The sequence below is a fragment of the Gobius niger genome, assembly GCF_951799975.1.
Source record: "Gobius niger genome assembly, chromosome: 21".
Classification (NCBI taxonomy): domain Eukaryota; kingdom Metazoa; phylum Chordata; class Actinopteri; order Gobiiformes; family Gobiidae; genus Gobius; species Gobius niger.
The window spans coordinates 13668224-13689295 of record NC_136872.1 but is presented as its reverse complement, the minus strand read 5'-3'; the positions used below and the strand labels follow the sequence as shown (position 1 = coordinate 13689295).

The 21072-nt window shown below is 45.0% G+C and overlaps 1 protein-coding gene across 39 annotated transcripts in view; it reads right to left on the bottom strand.

The window, feature by feature from the left end:
* The window catches only part of LOC306980831 (receptor-type tyrosine-protein phosphatase delta), a 441722-nt gene that overhangs the window by 133521 nt on the left and 287129 nt on the right, over positions 1-21072 (bottom strand). Inside the window, exon 1 of one of the 39 annotated variants that reach the window (XM_079580283.1) lies at positions 14267-14725. The exons of the other annotated variants lie outside the window; for them this stretch is intronic. The gene's annotated coding sequence lies outside the window, so the exon portion shown is untranslated. Of the gene's footprint in view, positions 1-14266; positions 14726-21072 lie in introns of those variants that run through there. 39 annotated transcript variants of the gene reach the window in all.

Below are 21072 nucleotides of genomic sequence, written 5' to 3'. Positions count from 1 at the left end.
CTTTCGGGCCCCACTTGACAGTTGAATATACAGAAGCACAGCAGTGTGAATCAAAACATCCGGCACACTTGATCAGCGCCTCTCAATGGGCCCTCAGTTCTTTAGTGGAATCAGCCTTGGCAGTGACTGTGACACTTCCACTTGGGTCACTCCCCGCTGTTCTACTGAGTGTGGCTGAATCAAATCATCCCAGGGAGGCTTGAGAGCACGCCAGGGAGGGGTCAACCACTCTGGCCCACTCAGGGACGCCGGGCCCCATCTTCCTGTAGAGACACAAGCTAAAAAAAAGTGCACGAATCAGCAGGATGCTAACTGCGCGACTGCTTAAAAATTCTGACAGACAAGCCTCCAGTTGCAAGTTTGTGCCGTTTGACTCACACAAAGCATTCTTTCAAAGACAAACCGTGGGAACCTAAACCAGCTATGGTGCGTGGTTAGATAACAACATCAACAACTGGTCGAGGGGAAAATAGTCACGCTTTCATCTTCCTGGGGATTCGGCGTCTGTCAAAGCCTGAGCCCGGTGTGACCTATTCCACTGAGGAGACACCTTGTGGGTCGCGGCCTCAGCGCCACATGCCGATGCCTGAGAAAGTGCTATTGATTACCTATGAACTCATTACCAACTAAAGAGAGGCATCCCTGCATAGACACACAGCCGCAGCTCAGAACGCTTATCTTTACATTGAGTTATTTCTGTCTGCTTGTGAATGCACGCATGTCCTCCACTCAGAGTACCATGTCTGCGGTCGAAATGTAACCCCCGATTAGATTCCCTACCCTTTTTTCATGCGATCTTACAACGCGACTTGTGTAGCTCTGATGTGTCTCTTTACAGCAACTGAGCCCAAGCCAAAGACTTCATGAGAATGTTCCTAAGGTGACAGTAAAGTGCATCATATCTAATTAAGCTATAAAAGCTAATTTGGCGACAGCAATCCACATTATTGTTTTAACATGCTCTTCACAGTATGAGCAATTTTATGCAATGACACAATTGACTTCAAATCACAACAAACGCCGCCCAAGAAGCGACTTCCTGTTTCGATCCAGCGCCAAAATAAAAGCACACAGCTCGTCTTATTGATTAGTTCAGCGGGTACTTGCAACATTACAAGAATATAATCAAATACACACATTTAAAGGGACTATACAGAGTTTAAAAATGATGTATTTTGCTCCCCCTACATGTTCCAGCAATGTCCTAGTGTGTAGAATGAGCCCAGACCTGTTCACCACAACTGCACTGTCATTCAAAAGGGTGTTAATTCGGGTCCGAAGTGCCGTCATGCACGAGCTTAATATACAAGGTGCAGTTACACGTATGACCTGAGGTGGCAGTAGTGAGTGTAAAATGGCTAACTTGCATCTAGCCCCTTTAAAGTGTTTTGTCTGTTAATAGCTAGGCAGAAAGAAAGTTGAACGAATGAATAGCTGGACGAATGAATAAGATGGTGCTTTTATTTTGGTGTGCTGGATCGAAACAGGAAGTCACGTCTTGGGGCGGCGTTGTTATGATTTGAAGTTATGCACAGGGTCAATTGCAAAATGGAATAGGCTACGTCATTTACGCAGCATTAGCGTGAACACTCCCAAAGTTACAAGTATATTTTTTGATAGACTGTTGCGAATTAAGCTTTTGAAGTATTCTGCAGAGAAGTGAATTGTCAAGCCCCCCCGAAAAAGACTTCCATTAGATTCCAGTTGATAAAGCATGGGAGATTATTAGTTTAACTGTTGCAATATAAGCACATTTCCTTGGTGGAGGTATATGCAGTCCCCGAACTGAAATGTACTATTTGGGAGAGCCTCGATATTAAAATCAGCCAGCGCCGCCATGATAAAGCGCCAAGCCTGTGCCCCCTTGCACCCACTATACCGCCTCTGCTCTTCGGGACTTGTTAGGAATACGCCTGAAGATGGAGATAGCGCCAAGGCAGCGGACGGCCCCTCTTATCGTGCGCTCTGCATTAATAAGATCGCCCAGTGGCTTGTATCCCCGGGGTTTGCTGGGTGTGTTATCACGCTGCGAGACAATTTCAAATGAAGCAACAGCGGGAATATGGCGGCGCCGTGACAGGGGGTAGAACAGTACCAAAATGTGACGGCCACTGGAGTCAGCGCGGTTAATCGAAAATAATGTCCGGCAATTTATAGTTTTTTTTTTTTTTTTAGACCAGCGCGGGATGGAGGAGATAGAATTTTAAAGCACACTCACTCACTCACTTACTTACATGCAGGCCACAAACCGACCGCCATATATGAATCAACATGAGGTATGGTGATAAACAGACGGCCATTTGATTTCTACCCATGACCCTGGCGGGGCAGGAAAAGGGAGAGGGTAGATGCAAATGCGCCTTGACCCTTTAGTATGTTTTAGGCTCCCTCTGTGGATGATTGAATTTGCCACGGATTGTGTTTCATATACATCCAGATACATACAGTAAAATTAGAGGTCAGGCCGATATTCTGGGATTTTTTACAATATCGGCTATTGGCCAACCTTGCGCCGATAAAAGGCAATATCTCCGGGACCGACAGTGAGACTTGCTAAGACAGGGCTTTAAAGCAGTACTAAGTAACGTGTTTACCTTAATAAATCCTTTTCGTAGTCCCTCTGGGGGTAATACAAGTGTTAATGGGATGATTGGAGGGTCTTTCATTTCTCCCTGGTGTCTCTGACCAGAAAACCATGTTTGCAACTTGACTGCCACCGGTGCGGAGAAAGCAATACACACTAATGGAATCACGAAGAAGAAGCTAACAGGCTAACGGGCAAAGCTAACTGCGGGCTAACGTCTCTTTAAACAGTATTTACAGCCAGGTTTGAGGGAAAAAATATTTCCATTGTATAATTGGATGCACAGTAACCCTCTCTCCCTTCGCCTTTCCTGTCAGCGTAGTATTTACTCTCCAAGACAATTAATAAGTTAAAAAATCATAACTTGCTACTACACCTGCAGTTGCGCTTATGGCCTCTAGGGGGAGGAGTTACTTAGTACTGCTTTAAAACGCCATTCCGACATCCCTCAACTCCGACATTGAGGTCTAATTGTCGGAGTGGGGGGATTTCCATTTTTCATCAAACGTCCCGGCACTTCGGGAAAAAAATTCCCCCGTTGTCGGAGTAGTGACACTTGAACTAGTCCTAAGTTACCTTGGCCCTAACCTTAAAGGGGCTAGATGCAAGTTAGCCATTTTATACTCACTACTGCCACCTCAGGTCATACGTGTAACTGCACCTTATATATTAAGGTCGTGCATGACGGCACTTTGGCACATGTCGGAATAGTGGTATCAAAAGTGTAAGATTGGCGCATTGTCACAATGGAGGGTTTTCGGAATGACGGGTCGACCCCCTTTAAAAGAAGTCCTCCCGCATCTTTCTAGGCCTCAGGGGAACAGAGAAACATTGCAATGAAAATCTGTCATTTTGAAGCACAGAACCAAGAGAATCCAATCGCTGAGTTCGTTTTGATCGCAAAACGCCGCGGCTAGCAACGGTACGCTAAAGCTAACGGCAGGAGGCTAATGCTAAGGGCAGCTAATCAAAGATGGGACAGAAACTATGACTGGATCACCGGAAGTAATGCAATAAAACTGGACATTGCCGGAGTGGCCAAGTGTTTCTGATTTTACAGGATTATAGACCAGACATTTGGAGGAATTGGCCAATATATCGGCTGTGCATATCGGCATCGGCCTTAGAAAAACCCAAATCGGTCGACCTCTATATAAAATCCACCACAAATTACTAAAAATGGCATCAATATCAAACATCTGTGTACTTTGTTGTTGTTATCATCATGCGGGGGAAATGTACTATGTGTTCTATGTAATACAGAGGCCCCAAATATACTTTAAACTTTTCAAATCATTTCCGTTCAGGGTAACTTGTGTTAGGGGCTGTTGAGACCAGATGCTTAGAGTTAGGTAGGTGACATAAGTTGTGCAGTGTAGCTCAAGAAAGTGCATTCACTGTGTCCCTGAATCAGTAGATTCTGAAAAGGCACAAATTACACATAATCACTGAATCATGCCCTACACTTTGGGGGTATTTATTTAACTCGCTCATTAGGCTCATATGTACTTTTGGCTTCCTCAGCTGCGAGCACAAACACAAAATAACTTCCTATAAGGCTTAAGAGGAACAAATCAGCTGTATACAAAATTCTCCTTTCACCGCGGAGCCGGTTTTGTGCACCCCTGACGTCAGCGCTCTTAATGAAGACGGCGTTGCTCAGCGCCGCCGAGTTCTGCACAGGCAGTCTAAAGATTTTATTTCACTGCTTCCACAGCTTGCCTTATTTCACTATGGCTTAATGAGAGTCGTTTGGAATAATAGGCTTCCATTGAACGGAGGCATCTGCATCCACACAGCACTAAATGAGTGAGCTAATTTCCAAAGATAATCACCTCTCCCGCTGTTTTTATGTTGCGATGCTGTACATTCCGTAGCCCGCGATTTAATGAAGTCAAAAATTACCTTTGCCTTATGGCCGGGTCTGGGGAGGCTGAATGTGTCGCTATAATTTCCCTTCAATTAAAAAATTCGACGTGTTTTCTTTATAAACAAAAGTTCCACAAAAAAAGCTAATTGCCATCAAAGCAGAGACACTCTATTGGCACCATTAAAACGTGGCTAAGTTTGTCTTTGAGATGAAGAAGTACAGTACGTGAAGAAACGGCACAACTGTAAGCCTACACTCCCCCTAATGAAAATGTCATTGAAATGTGCGCCGCCGCCTTCAGCTGCTGTCAGATCCATAAGAACACTTCATAATCACGTAAAGTTTCTCATCTGAAGATTGAGAAGCACTTTAGTTGAGAGAATATTTGACTCGCCGCTTCGTTTTCGGCGCACAGGCACAAAAAAGAGAGAACAATCGCTTGTTTCCAAGACCAAACACTGAGATTTCTGAGGATGCTCGGGTAATGAAGTCCACTGGGACACAAAGAGGGGCACAATTAAAGAACGAAGTGAGCTCTTCTTTGCTCGGCTTCGGTCTCACGTTCTTTTCTCTCTGCTCTCATGTCTAGATCCCTGTGAGTTTTAACGGATGACAGAAGCTGTGGCGTCACCCACCCAAATGCACATGTGCACACAACAGTCTGAAAGCCTCTTCATGTTTACGAGATAGCAGCGAAACAATTGATCAGCCCGTTTGTTATTTATTGTGGTCAAGCGAGCCCGTCAGCAAGTTTCGCAGCATTCACAGTTCTTGTCCCCTGCGGTACAATTGGAGTCGCTATTTCATAAGATAAGGATAAAAAGCGAAAGAAGTGGCGGAGGAGGTTAATTCCTCCCGTGAGGGGCTTATGTAGACTGGCAGAGCAAGTGCAAGCGAGGGAAGCACCAGCAGCTAGTGTGGGATGTCCCCATTGCACGCTTTTAAGTTTTGTCAACACATGAGACAGTACATGGTCAGGCACTCCCCCCCAAAAAAAAAAACAAAAAAAAAACTGAGATGTACCAAGCACTGGAACCAAGAAAACAAGAGTCATTGTAGCACATTTGTATGACTCACAAAACCCTCTCGATATTTTGTGCCATTAAAAAAGCCGACTACTGTAAAACACACACTTGGTGCATTGTCACGGGAATGCAAATTAACCATGGCAGGAGGAAAAGGCATTTGCAATTTTAAAAGCTCAAGGCGAGACGGCCAACATCAACTGCTAAATTGCCATCAATCCACACTTTTCTTCTGATGCATATTAGCTTTCTCAGTGAGTTATTGCATTTTGAAAGCCTTGCTGTAATGGATACCTTTTTCCTTGTCAAGACCTGGGGCAAGCAATAAAACGTGAACTATTTCCCAGGTAGTTTTGAGAAAGAGCGAGCATTTTTCTGCCGTTGGTGCACTTACGATGTGAATGTTAGCCCAACGTGACAAGCCTGCTTTAAAGTAACAGTCCACATTTTTTTCCATACTGTGATATGTTCTTAAAGGTAATGCTTAGACAAGTTTATACGTACCTGTCTGGTCTTTGTGCGTGCCCGTGGAAGAGCGTGGTTGCTTCTAACTTCAACCTCGTTTGGAGCTATTGGAATATGCTGGAAGAGGCCAAATGCTAACAACATCTTTGGTCGTTTTGCGTGACTGAGGGCACACAGTTCTTCCATACTGAGATATGTTCTTACCTGAGCTTAGACGAGTTGATACCTTCATGACTGGTCTTTGTGCGTGCCCGTGGAAGAGCGTGGTAGCTTCTAACCTCACCCTCGTTTGGAGCCATAGGAATATGCTGGGATAGGCCAAATGCTAGCAACATCTTTGGTCGTTTTGAGTGACTGAGGGCACGCACAAAGACCAGACAGGTACTTATCAACTGGTCCAAGCTCAGGAAAGAACATATCTCAGTATGGAAGAACAATAGCCTGTTCCTTTAAGGTCTTGGCTGATACTATGGCCAGTATCTATTCATACATTTGAAGAATCGCCTGCTACTCTGTCTTATTGAATACAGCAATACCTACTTATTCATGAAGGATCTTGATAATGTTGATAGTGACCAAGAAGAGAGGCTGATAGTGACCAAGGAGAGAGGCTAATATTAATCCACAAAACCTCCAGTCACAACAAGGAGTCAGACGCTACATCTCGAGATGCCTTGGCAAGGGTCTGAGCGTTTCTCGTACTCCATGTGCTCGATCAAAATTATCCCAGGACATCCATCGACAAAATCCGCCAGTGCCACACGGCGTCTTACCTTTCCCTTTGGCTTATTCCCCGGCGCATCATGTAATCGAAAACCACCACGGTCGCGTGCTATTCCACCGTTTCCCACATTCAGACTTTCCCTTTTCTCATTGTCAGACACCCACGCAGTCGCAGGGCCACGCAGGTGTCCCGTTTCAGATGTGCTGAAGCACTCCTGGAATGTTTCTTTAGGGTAACCCGACGAGAGAGCGCATGCAAGGACAGGGACGCGCTAGGTGGAGGATTAAGGGTGGCAACTTGGGTTACTCTGGCCCGTACTTGACACAGGCTCCCTTGAACTGGAATAATGCGGAAAAAATTCTTCTATTCAAGGTCAAGGAATTTTCCAAAAAAAAGAAATGTAGCCTTGAGGTTTCAGAGATTTAATGGATAGGTGATCGCATTCCGCACCTGGAGATTAGTCATATCTGTAAGAAAAGGTATTCTGACTTTCAGATTTTGATTTGGCGGCGACAGTAATAGCCAGAACGGTCCTGCGTTTCTTGTAAATATTTTGGTGACTTCACTGGGTTTGGCATGCGAGTTGCTTCACACCATTCGGAGCTAACTTTAACCCCCAACGGATTCGCGGTATCTTTATCCTTTTGCATTAGCTTCATTTAAGAGTAACCCAAGTCTGCTTAACAGCTCCACTTTAACTGCCTTTCTATGTTTAACTGTTGCCATCTCACGTCCAGACAGATTTGCATATGCCCCGGGCCAAATATAGACAAATTCTAAATGGGTTCATGGGGCTGTAAACGTTTGTGAATACCTGGAGGATACTTATCCCACACTGCCTTATTAGTTTAAATACCTCAGCCAGTTTGGGACTCTGTCGGGACTCTATAAAATGTAAGATTAAAATTGAAAGACTATAAATACAATGCCGGGGTCATGATCACAATCGTTTTCGAGCCGGACTAAATATAAACAAGTCTGTGCTGCCTGATGCAACTCTTCGAAACCCCTCTGAAATACTTTGTGAAATATACATGAAAAGAGCAGGGAAAGATATACCCGTTCTTCTGTGCCGGCTGTTTGAAGCACAACCTTCATCTGTCATCCTTAAAATATCACAATGAAGTGCGAGAAAGGGAAGGAGGAAACAGTGAATGAAAAAGACAAAGGCCCGTGGATCAAATGAAGTTGTCAGCGCCATTGAGGCACATCTGTATGAGCCGCATCCACTCATTCTACTACGGCGGGAAAAGTGACAAAAACGATGTTGAAATACGACGTGCGAGGAAACACTGTGACTGGCATTAATGTCTGATACGTGCTTGTTTCTTTCCCACACAGAGCCCTGTATTCCCCCAGGGCTGCCATTTGCTTTGCAAAATGCATGCATGAAATTCTTGAGACCAGCCTCCCCATGAGAGACTAAATAAAATATTACCAACGCGGCATCCAGTGTGAGCGGTAACTTCAGTGCGAGTGTCTGGCCTCATTACGTATTACAGGGTAAAAAGATAGGCAGCGGCGAGTGCAGGTGATGACAAACTTTGGCTCCAGTGGCCCACTGCAAACAGAATATTCAGCGATTCCCCATTGCCATGTGTCCTGGAATCCGTCTCACAGCCTCTAAGCTTCTGTTGATGGCTAATAAAGGGGGAGAAATATCTGAAGGATGGACCGGGGAATGAAGTCGAACGTTTGAGGGAAGCAGCAGAGGAGGAAATAATGGGCCTAAGTGTGGCCTCATGTGTAGGGAATGAGTGAGAGAGCGCTGGTTGGCTCGGGCCGTCTGGTCAGAACCAGAGGTGACCTAAGCCATTTTCCTCCTCTGATTGTCCCGCTCTCCTCTCCCCTCCTGCCCCTCCCTTGATCTCTATTGACTCTCCCCTCTGTAGCTCCCTCTCTCTCGCCCTCTCTCTCCATGTCTGCTTCCAAATGGCAGTCATTATACCGGACATGAAAAGTCATTTTAGTTCCGCCTGGCTTCTTCAAAGCAGCCCGCTGTAATTGCAGATTGAGTAGAGGGAGAATGCTGGGGTTACACAGAATTTAGACATTGACTCCTAACCTTGCCTCGACGCAAGCTTTGAATATGAATATAAGGACATATAAAGGTGCACGCTATTAGGTTTCGCGCAATTTCAGCGCGTTTTCAATGCGTCTTTGTCTTTGCATCGCTTGCGGGACATGATTCTTGTTTGAACTTCTCGGTGGAGACGTGCAGGGGCCAGCGCTTGCGAACGCACCAGATGCAGTGGATCCCATTACAGCGTGTGTCATGTCAAGATTTATGGGAAAAATTGAAGAAAAGAAAAAAAAAAACGTATTTCAAATTATGACTAATCTATTGACTATTAAATGCCCTTCTCAATCGTGAAATTGCAATATGGCCGAGTCGGTGAATGGAAAATATGTGCTAATTTCCAGCCCCAAAAAATGTGAAAGTCTGGGGGACAACATGTGCTGCTAGTCTTAATCACCTTTGTTCTTTGACTTAATGGATTTCTGGACTTATTTATGCAATGGCTGGGAGAGCTGCTAGTTCTCCGGATTAGTTTTATCATGTTTGAACAGCCTTATTTTTTTTATTCCCAGCTCGCATGTGTTAGGAAATTTTACCCAAGACAGTTTACAATCCCTTTGGGTCATACTATATACATTTTGGGTTTTACAAGCTCGCCACCAGTCTGAGCAGAACACCACTCATGTGCACTTATCTCCCGAACCCTTCTATTTGGCTCAGCAGGTAGCGTAATTGTTCTTGGAAGGAGCTCTATTTTTGACTCCTTTTCTTGCGCAGGCCTTTATCATAACACCCCATTTTCTGCCAGGCTCCGGGGCTCTAACCGCAGTGTGCTTCTGAACAAAAGTGCTCCTAAGTCGTTCCCGTTAGCTGGTGAAAGGAGTCGGGTAGGTGGGAGATTGGAGCGTGGAAAAATATGTCTACTGTACAAGAGCCCCCCCCCAGCCGTCCACTTCCAAAGGCACCCACACTGTTCCCTCGGCCTGCGGAACACAAGCCCCCCGGGCACTCCGGCGAGCAGAAACAAATTCTACAAACTGTCATATTTTTAATTGAAATTCCATCACTTTTGTGGCTGCCATTGTGGAATCGCTTGATAAAGCTGTGACATGAATGCACAGGGCCTGAAGCCACTTCCATTCCGTCCCGGAGCTTTTATTTCCTCATTTCACCAGTTATTCAAATGAAGCTCCGTGGCGTCTGCTCTCGGCCTGCCCAAAAATTAAGATAAGAGGGGACGGGACAATGGCGGACACATGGGGAAAAAAAATATTGTTTGGAGATTACGGTCAATCAGAATGAAGCCCGACCAATCACTACCTCTGACACTTTAAAGCAGCACAATGCAACTTTTGCAGTGAAAAATTAAATCGTAATATTTATGTGTATTTGACATTTGAGTGACACAGTGGCGTTATGGGTGCAGCGTGGCACTTTTGCTTTCCCTCACAGTGGCCTTTATGGCGCTCCAGGATTAGTTGTTTTTCAGAAAATGGCCAGAAACCCCAAAACAATTGATTCTGGAGCATCATCGACGCCGTTGTGAGGGAAAGCAAAGGTGCCATGCTGCACCCATAACGCCACTGAGTCACAAAAAGGTCAAATATACACAAATATGAATGTTTTGGGGTTTTTTCACTTCAAAAGTTGCATAGTGTTTATGTCAATTGGGATATGACAATAACAGTACAATACAGTATTTGTCGATAGTAAAATCAGACCCAAAACAAAATGGAATAACATTTATCCAATTGTGATGTGTTGACAATCTTGCAATATTTTGTGGGTTCTTGACATAATGCTATTGTGATAATGCTGCTTTGCTATACATTGTGCAGCCTAATAAAATTCATAGAATTCAAACCCAATCCTAAAATTATTACCATATTATTAGCTAGTTTCGGTTTTCATGGGGTTAATTTGACGTATCGTTAGTTGCCAGGCAGGAGTCCATCCAAAATGGAGGTCAAGGTCAGCATTCCGATCCTGCGCCAGTGCCACTAACCCCGATCCAAATTCACAGAGGCCGAATCCCTCCCCCTGTGTCTTCACAACTGGCTACAGACGTTTGGCTTCCATCGCGGCTTTCTGAAACCCGATCTCCAGGCAAAGGACAGCTGCGGCAGGGCGGCAGGCCCCTCCATTCCTGACGCGCCAAGGACCCCACTGTGTGCGGGGACTAAAGCGGGACCACGGGCGTTTAACAGTGTTTGGCTTGTCGTCATCAATGTCCTATTAGTAAGTTAAGATGTAGCTTCCTAGTACTGTCGGGGAAGTTACTTAATCTTAAAATATCCCACAGCTAACATGAAATACAATGAGACACAACTTACTTTGGGCAAAAAATGAAGCATGACATAGAATTAGGCAAATACTGACCATGCATAATTGAGCCAAACAATCTACTGTTTATCTGTCATTTATTGAACGATATAGTAACTATTGTGGCAGGCATATTTGGTAGCAGTTAGCTGTGTGGGTGAGAACACTTCTTGTTTAAATTCTGAAAACCAATAAAACAGCTGGACCAGACGTTTGGCGAAAACAAGAGCAACAAAAGTACAAATTAGGGGCACCCAGGCAGCGGCGCAGTACGCTAAAGCCCAGTGCCAGTGCTCTCTGACCTGACAGGCTGACGGACAGTAGAGGTGATCTCGGTTATGCGTGAAAATACGCTCATTATTATTCGGGCCGAGTGGCAACTTGAATATCAATAAAAACCGCTAGCGCTCCCCTATGTGTAAAACCAATGCCCCATGGCGGCGGTTTTTATCAAGCAACCCACCCTTGACGCTAGTTATGCAGTAGTAGAGGTTACGGGAGGAAATGCTTGCCAAGTAAATAAGTGAGTGAAACGATTGAATGGGAGGGAAGGGGGGGGGATGGTGAGAAATAAAAAAATAAAAAACACAGCGGGACTTGGGCCAAAGTGAACCAAGGGTAAAGTCATGATCACTTCATTATGGCGCGCTGCAGCTCAGTGTTGTGCGAAATCAAACCGCTTTCTCATTTGTCACAACGCATCAACCGGGTCGCTGCGGAGGGAAGCGCCGAGTCGGCTGAAGGCCCCCGATGTTCAGTCACACAACACGCAGATGCACATGTTAGGCCCCGCTCACCTGCCTCTTCTTTTTTTCTTTTTTTTTTTTCTTCACACATGAGTATTTCTCTCCTCCCTCGCCCCGCTACATCAGCCACGCCGGCATCTACAGCCACTTCAGCCTGCCAGCCGACCTGACAGCCAGTGGGTAGCTGTTAAGGGCTGTTGCAGGCACAAAATAAGGTAGAATGCACCCACTGGATTACAGAGGGCAGGTTGAGAGGGGGGGGGCGATTGCAAACAGACCTTTTGGCTCTCCATCTCCACTCCCAACACACCACAGCTCCTGATAATTGTGCTACCTGTGTTTACCCATCCTCTTTTTGCTGTCATTTAAGTGTTGATTTCTCATTCCACCCTTGTAACAGGAGGGCCCTGGCCTTGGGATTCCTGAAGGACTGCTACCACATCTACACACTCATTGAAGGGGGGGAAAACAAACTTTTCTGGCTCTAAGTTCTACCTCTTTCACACAGACCAGTGAGTCAGAGAGCTCCAGTTCAGAGTGGACCGAAAACACCTCAACGGGAAGAGGGCTTGGCCTCGTGCCCAAAAGCACCTGCATCGGAAATGTACAAACGCGATGAGCGACTGTGTTTCTGCAGTCATGAGGAAGGCTAATAGTGTTACTCGTTTTAAGGAGATGGTGCCAGGTGCAGGGAAGTCTGCAAAAGTACAAAATAGACCGCAGACCTATTCGAACAGTCCAGAAAATACCCCTTTCCCTCCCAGACACTGCCAAAATGTTGGATATGATTTCCGAATGAGCTCCAGGCTCAAAAACACAAGAAGAGGAAAGCACAAATGGTCCAACTCCCTCATAGGCGGTTTCTAAAGCCTTATATCATTTTTCAGTTTAATAGCTTGCATGCCATGAACTGTTTGCGATATACACACACACACACTCACACCACAAATGACAAAAAGAAGCTCTGCTGCACTCTCCTTTCATTTCCCTTTACAATACAAATGCCATCTGCTCTGACATTAGATAAAATACTATTTCTAAGAGATTTTAAAATTAGTGATTCAGCTTATAGAGAAAATGGCTGTCTGTGCCGCTTTTCCACAACTGAAACACTATTCTCCTTTCTGCGACTTCGAATTGCAGCCCTTAAAACCGAGCACACCTTATCCAATCAGTGTCCTCTTCTGAGCTCAGTCTGCTGTTTTAAACAGCAAAATTGGAAATCGAACGAGTGGTGACGGCGTTAATTGTGCTGTGTCAAAATTGGGTAAGTGCTAATTGTTTGAGCTGGCCACTGTAAAACATACAAGACAGTCGGTGCTGGCTGAGCGCTGCAGACTGCTTACTGGCTCTTTACTGGGAGTTGCTTGAGCAAACACACACACACATGTGTTCATTTGCAAGCTTTAACACACACCGGAACAGTTGGCAGCCCCATCCTCAATCACGGTAATATCCAATTTATTAGAATAAATTGCTTCCTATTGGTGTGGCATAGGTAATTAGTTACGGTGCACATAAGCACTGCTTTGCTGTTGAGTATCCTGGTTTTAATATATACATTTTTAATAGGCTACTAATCTAATTCAATTAATCAATCAATCAATCAATAATTCAATCATCAACAAGAAATATTTTCTCTGACTTTGGAAGTGTGTGAAGACGATCTGCTTGGTTTTTTAGCCAACACAACATCGTGCGTTAAATGTATGTGCACTGCCTATTACGACACCTTTGGAAGCTTCTGCAGCCCCAGAGTATAGCGCAGCTCTCTCAAAGACTGGGGGAATCGAGTCCCCTAGTGGCCCAACGCACACAGTGACCACAGGTGCCCGCGCAGAATCACACGCCACACTCGCAGTGACTGACACATCCCCTCCGTTCGTGACCGCCTGACGGTGCGCCAGCTCGCCTTTCTGTTTTCATGTGTCAGCACGGACAACTTTAAACCCCGCCAAAATAAAAATAAAAAAAAAGCAAGTGTTCTAAAAATACGGCGCCCAAAGAAGAAGAAGAGGAAGAAGAGGAGCGATCTCTGGAGAGTTGCAGGAATGCACTTTGAAATTCGCCATACAGGCTCTCCACAACTTTCAAGGGCTCTGCCACTAAAACGGAGTGCATATTTACATTTCACTCGTGCCACAGTTTAACAGTGTGTTTAAAATAACACGTCTAACTGGGGGACGACCTTATTAGTCTCTTTCGGCGGTTTTTTTACGCCGTTTAAGTTGCGTGGTCAGCGCCATAGACAGAAAACGCTCCCAATTAAACATTAAAAAAACGATCGGCTCACACAGACAATTAAAGAGCTCCACGTGAAGTGTTTCCCGAATCACGGCTCGAGATTAAACAGGGACAACGGCAGAAACACCAGCGACTATCACAGCGCCAAGATATGTTTTTTTTTTTCGCAGCAACAACTTAGCTCCACCTGATTTGTTTCATTAGCGTCTCTGCGTAATTGTGCCAGGGGTCTCGCCTTGATCAAACAAGCACTTGCACAGACTTACCTTAGCACCATTTTCAGGCAGTTTCAAACTCAGTGTCTCCCTTTTTTCCCTCTCTTCTTCCAAGTCGTCAGTTTCTGTTACATCCAGTATTTAAATATCACTCAGTCTAGTCCCATTTGTTTCTAACGCGAAAGAAAATCCAGCTCAGGTCTCGTTCAGTTTGTGCTCCCGCGTGTGTTTTTTTGTTTGTTTGTTTTTTTCCGGGCTGCTCTATCGGGCTCTTTTTTCTCCTCGACTCGTGTCCGTGTGGTTGCGTCCGTGTCAGCGGCAGCGGCGGCAGCGGCGGCACATGAGCGTTCGTCACGGCCGGGGCAAGTGCGCGCGCGTCTCGTTCAGATCTTCATTGAACTGATCGTGGCGAGACTGTGGTTGCGTTTCTGAGGGAGAGGAGGCTGACTGGGACACACTCACTCTCTCTCTCTCGCGCGCGCTCTCTCTCTCTCTCTCCCTCCCTCCCTCCCTCCCTCGCTAACTCACTACTACACAGTCAAAGCTCTAAACTCGCGCCGTCCGTCCCCGTACGTGCGTCGGTCTGTCACTTTTTTTTTTTTGTCAACGCTGTGACAACAACCCAAAGGCTGAGAAAATCTGGAGAGGCGCGCGCACACACACGCGCACAGGAGCCAAGTGCGCTGGACTGGAGGTGGGAGTGGAGGGAGGGGAGGGGGGGGGGGGTACTGTTTGGGGGGAGAGAAAGGAGAGGGGTGGGGTGACGTCAGCGAGATCCCACTCGCTCCCAGTGCACTGTGGAACAGCCCCTCATGCTCGCGCCCACCCCCCGTGCTATGACAGGAATGCGCGCATGGACTTCAAGGGCTATTTCGGAGTAAAGATTTTGTGCTAAAGACAGAAGCGCGATCTCGTGTACGGCCCGTGTTAAAGGGACCTGTGACAGTTTTTGCAGCCTGCTTTATTGCGTCACTTTTGGAGGTTTTGCGTGCGTAGATGCTTCATGCAAACACTCAAGTCATTCCGAACTTTCAGTAGCCTGGCTAACGCGGCAGACCTGGGGACCGTGGCCGAAATTTTCTCATGGATTTGGGGACCAATCACAGAACGAGGTGGCACGGCAAGATGACAACACGATATTCGACATACAGAAGCTTGTAGTTTGTTTACAGATGAAAGAAAAAAAAAATTATTCACCCACACGACAGCAGCAGACACAACACCATTTTTTTCGATTAAGCTTTAGACCAGGGGCGGACTGGGACTGAAAAACGGCCCTGGACTCTGACCAGCCTGGCCCAAGTCAGTGTAAATGCAGCACTTCCACAAGTACATATTTTAACCTCTTACCTCCCGTCTTAACCGAGTGCCTTTTCTCGAGTTCAGCTTTACCCAAATCTAAAAGCTTCTCAACTGGAAAGCAACGGTGTAACGCCTAATTTGAAAGCTAAGCCTACACAAGTGATCGCTGCATTTTTGTCACATTTTATGTTGTTTTTTTGTTGCTTTTTCATTACTTTTTTGTGGCTTTTTGGCGTGATTTTGTCACTTTTTAAATTCTTTTTCCATCGCTTTTTCCATTGCTGTGTCGTCATGTTTTCGGCACGTTTTTGTCACTTTTTTGTTGCTTTTCACCCTCGTTTTCGTCGCTATTTCAATGCTTCTTGTTTAAGCTTTTAGATTTGGGTAAAGCTCGGTTAAGGTGGGGGGTAAGACAATCGAGAGGCCAGACCGGTGGCCCGAGAGCCAGTGGCCCTTCTGTGCTCTTCCAGAATGGACATATGGCCAGTCCGCCCCTGCTTTAGACCACGCTCGAAAAAGTTTAGCCCGAAGGTTTACAGCGGGTACGTCATACGTCACGGGATACTCACATACTGACAAACAAATGACAAGAAGAAAAGAAGAAGACATGACAAAACGCTTAGAAAATGTGACAAAAGCTTGGAGTCAACGTGACAGCAAAGTTACAATCACTTTTGTAGGTCTTGGCTTTCAAATGAGGCATACACTGTTGCACTCCAGTTCAGAAGCTTTTAGATTTGGGTAAAGCCGAACCGGAGAAAATGCGCTCCGTTACGAGGTGAATACTAGCGTAGCTACTTTTCTAAATCCTTGCACGGCCCTCTCCCTCTCTTTGAATGCAGCCATACCTTTCTGACATAATTAACAGCCTGATGTGCTGCCACTTCCAGATGTGCGTTTTCTTCTTTTTTTTTTCCAGGGAGATCCTTTTCCCCCGGATTCCCAAAAATCCCAAATATGCGCTGTTTTGTAATCCAAGACCCCCGCTATTCCTTTTTCCAACGGGAAAGGTGTGACGCTGAAGTGAGTTAAGACAACATTAGCAGCTAGGTCCCAGCTCGGGAAAAACCCTCCAAAACTAACTCCACGGTAGTGAGAAGAGACAGCTGAAGCAAACAGTGTGACCTACAGCAGGCACGGATTGACAGTTAACATTTTTAAATTACAACAAAATGTGAAAGATACCATTTTGGATTTGGTGAAGAAAACAATTAAGGCAACTGTAACCCAACTTATTTTCTTGTGGAGTAAATACATTTTTAACACCATATAAAAAGTTGTAAAGGCATGAACTTAGACCAGTTAGACCAGCCTTCATCCCCACTGCTGTCAGACTGTACAATAAGACTGTGAAGTGACGCCGACTGTAACAAGTGAATTTCTCCTTTGTGAGATCAATAAAGGTTTATCTTATCTTATCTCATCTTAACTTCTTAAAGCAGCACTAAGTAACTCATGCCCCTAGAGGCCATAAGCACCACTGCAGGTGTCGTAGCATGCTTTTTTTTACTCATTAATTGTCCTTGAGAGTAAATACTACGCTGATAGAAAAGACAAAGGGAGAGAGGGATATTGTACACCCAATTACACAATGGAGATTTTTTTTTTCACTCAAACTTGGCTGTACATACTGTTTAAGTGGTGCTAGCCCGCAGTTAGCTTAGCCCGTTAGCCTGTTGGCTTCTTCTTTGTGATTCTATTAGTGTGTATTGGTGGCTCCGACCCGGTGCAGGAAAGCAGGAAGTGTGGTTTTCTGGCCAGCGACACCAGGGGGAGATGAAAGACCCCCCATTCATCCCATCAGCACTTGTATTACCTCGAGAGGGACTACAAAACAGATTTATTAAGGTAAAGTTAGTATTACTTAGTATTGCTTTAAAAAAAAAAAAACATACATAAGCAAGCATCTAAATCAGCATATCTTACCTCCATTGCTGTATGTTATTGTATGTTAAAGAAACCCACTTTACCTTTTGATTTGATTTGGTGTGTAATACTACTATGTCAGAGAGGCCGCAGCAGCATAATCAGCCACAACTTCTGAGAAACACTTTGCATAGAGACAATTATGATGATCTGTCAAGGTGAAAGTATCACATGGTATCCAACACACATCCACAAGAGGAAGTTGCTTTATGTTAGTTAACTTTTTCCTAAATTTGAATAAAATATGTGGCTGTTCCCATGCAGCTGCAACCTTTCTTATTTGATATCTTACATGCAAACAGAGCTTTGATCTACTAAGTTTACTCAGATCACTTGACTGGCTTATGTAAATTCTCGTTACATGATCAGTCACCCAATTGCACTGACAAAGGATTCATTTCCCATACATGACGGGCAGTACACGCACAGACAATGCCAACTATTAAGAGCGAGCACAGCCTCTGTTGTAAAGGGCTGCGCACCATAACTGCGTGGCCCCCGAGAGACAGCTGACTATGACCAAGTGTGTTTTGAGAAAAAAGTTGCTTCTGTGGCAGCAACCCAAGCCATCTGATGAACAGCCTGGCCCCGCAGTCACGAACACCCGGCGTCCCAACAATAGTGCTCCCCCGGTCGCGCAGACAGACGGTTGGAGTCAGCATATCCGTTTTCTTACCTGCTCTCAAACATGTCACACGTCTGATTGAGTAACTGCATTGGGTGATTTATACCCACGCATTACACCGGTTCTATTTTCTAAGGGCAGAACACGATACAGCCGCCTCGCGCGCAATTTATAGCGTTCTCCCAAAAAAAAAAGGTGCAGCTTATGTGACAATAGACAATGGGGAAACTTGATGAAATGAGTGTTATGAACTGTTGGCCTGAAATGCTGGCGCTGGCATTGAACGGCTGATAGCTGGGTATAGCTTTGTCTGGAGGCGCTGTGTTTTGAGTCAGGGTTCTCTGGTGGCGATAATTATCTGAACTCAAGGGCGGAGGGTAAAGCGTTACTCAATGCTAACAATAAGCTTATTATAGCGTTGAAATTCGCCACTTGCTTTCATATTTTGATCCCGTTTCATTGCTGATGTTCCAACTGTAAACAAAGGATAAAGAATCCTGAGAAAAAAAAAGTATTATCTTACCATAACAACTGGAACTGCACCCCGACAATATATTTCCTTTTAACCCAGAATTGAGTACATTTTTCTACACAGAGTTAAAAGTCACATATTCATTTTCTCAATTATTACAATGAATGGATAACAATTAGTAGGATTTCTTTATTTCTTTCCCTCCACTTTTGTCCCAAGTAATGCGCTAGCCCGTCTTAAAAGATGGCCAATGTTAAGATTTATCCAATGCTCTCACTGGTGGCCCATCACGGCTGAACTTTGTCACCCAGAGGACAGTGGAGTCTATAAAGCAGATGTCCTTCAATAACAAGGACCCTAGACAGAGAAATCCTCCAGTGCCAAGGCTGAGATACGACCGGGTGATTTGCTGTTACCACTGCAGCCGCCTCGAGTACCAGTGCTGTGACTCGTCAAACGCCGGCTTTGTACGACAACAAAACGGCATACAATATAGGCCATTGTACTTGATAATGTATTCTGCCCCCGGCGTACATTCATTCAGACAAGTAAGAGGTCGTGCAAAGTGTAGCGCTGATTGGCATGTGCTATGTAAATCCGATGCAAATACTCAAAAGAATGCTATGGAATATCCATATGCATCTGTTTGGATAAATTATGGAGGAGTGCTTTGATGTTGCTTCCTACAACCTACACCGTCGACTCCTCAGAGACAAGCGTGACTCCTGTACGGCTTCTCTTTTATTGATGTCAAAATCATTATGTGAAAAGAGTTACATCATTTTCGCCATTACAATAAAAAGGTTCACACTTATGACCTCTCGGTACAGAATTTCAGGTGTTAGTTTCTCTAACAGATCTGTCAACGTTAAGTATTATTTATGTTTCTCCCAGTATATCACTGAAGTCTCATAGAGTGTGTTTACATGCACTTTAGTTACCAAGCTATTTTTAATAATCCGGTTTTGTCTTTGGTCAAATAAATGCAGTTTCCTGATTACAGAAACCCGAAAACAGCAGTGTTCCCGGTAATGAGAAACCTGTATTCTCCGGCTGGGATTCTCCAACGGTAGCCGGGATATAACGGCATGTCTACACTATTTCCCGGTATAAGCAACATGCGCCGTTAATCGTAGACAAACATGGCAGCGGCGAGTCCGGAGAGCTCCTATTTCTAGAATGAAGAATATGAAATATGAAAAAATAGGAAAGAATAAAAGTAGTGACTATTTTAGATGGAACAAAGCATTGCAATGAGAATTTAAGTCAAACTCTTGCCGATCGTTTAAAGGCAGCTGGATTTCCTAGCAACGCTATCGAACCGCTGCGTTCACGACGGAAAACCTTGAAAAGAACAAAACCACTCTGTCCCTCCAGTTCCAACTTTAACCTTCCCCCAGTGGTCCACCTTGGTGCAAAGATCGACCCAGGACGAGTAAAGGTAAAGAATTACCCACAATCCTCCGCCGTTGTCGCCTGCCATAGCTCAGGATGTAGAGGATGAGCAAAACACCTGGTCCAAAGTCGGAATTTAAAAGAGCAAGCCCAGAAGCCGCAGCGGTCGCACATCCATGATTTTCATATTGTTGGCGTATTGTGCTGAAATATATATAAACAGTATCCTTAATTTCTCAGTTACATATACGTAAACACCATATCCCCAAAACTGCCATATCCGGATTATGGCTAATAACCGGTATACTCGAGAGCATGTAAACACACTCATAGATGGAAATTGTTCCCTGTCATCTTCTCAGCTAATAAAGTGGATAATAATAACGTAATACAAGGACTACGCTTGGTTAACGCACCTTGCTACGTTGTCAGGGCATCTGGCTTAAAGTACCAAGTCCAACTCTTATGCAAATCACCAGACAGCAGCATGCAAGTGATTCAACTTCTGGAACCAAAAGCCCAGAGCAAAAGTATATCACTTTTCACTGTAATACGAACATGTCTATAAAATATGTTTCTCCTGGCTCGGATTTCTAACACAAGCCCGGGCGTTTTAGTCTGAGCATTTGTTATATTCTTGCTCTATATCCCCGCTATAGTGGACAGCATGTCAACTTGTACCAGCGCTGATGAGTCCATTGTTAATCGAGCATGCAAAGGGGGTCAATTTCACATCTCGCGTCGAGGCAGACAGACGTGAAAACACAATATCGCTCTGTGTCAATCCGGTGCTAGCCCCGGGAGCAGGCCGCCTCGCTCCTGACAAGTCGCTGGCGCTTTACAAATGACTGTCACTCAAGCCATTACTCTGGTTTCTCCGACCCAAAGACAACAGAATGTATGCCGCCGCAGAGGAGAGACAACGTGTCGGGAGCAGCCGCAAAGCCATATATATATATATATAAGTCCTTGCATTAGAGGTGTGTATTGGAAGGAATGTGTCGATGGATAATGCAGAGTAGTTTACAGAGACAAGGACGGCACGACCTTCTTAACCTTTTGAATCAAAGGATTGATCAAGTTTGAGACAAAAAAATCGCCCACTGCATAAACCTGATGGAGAAAAACTACTTGTCG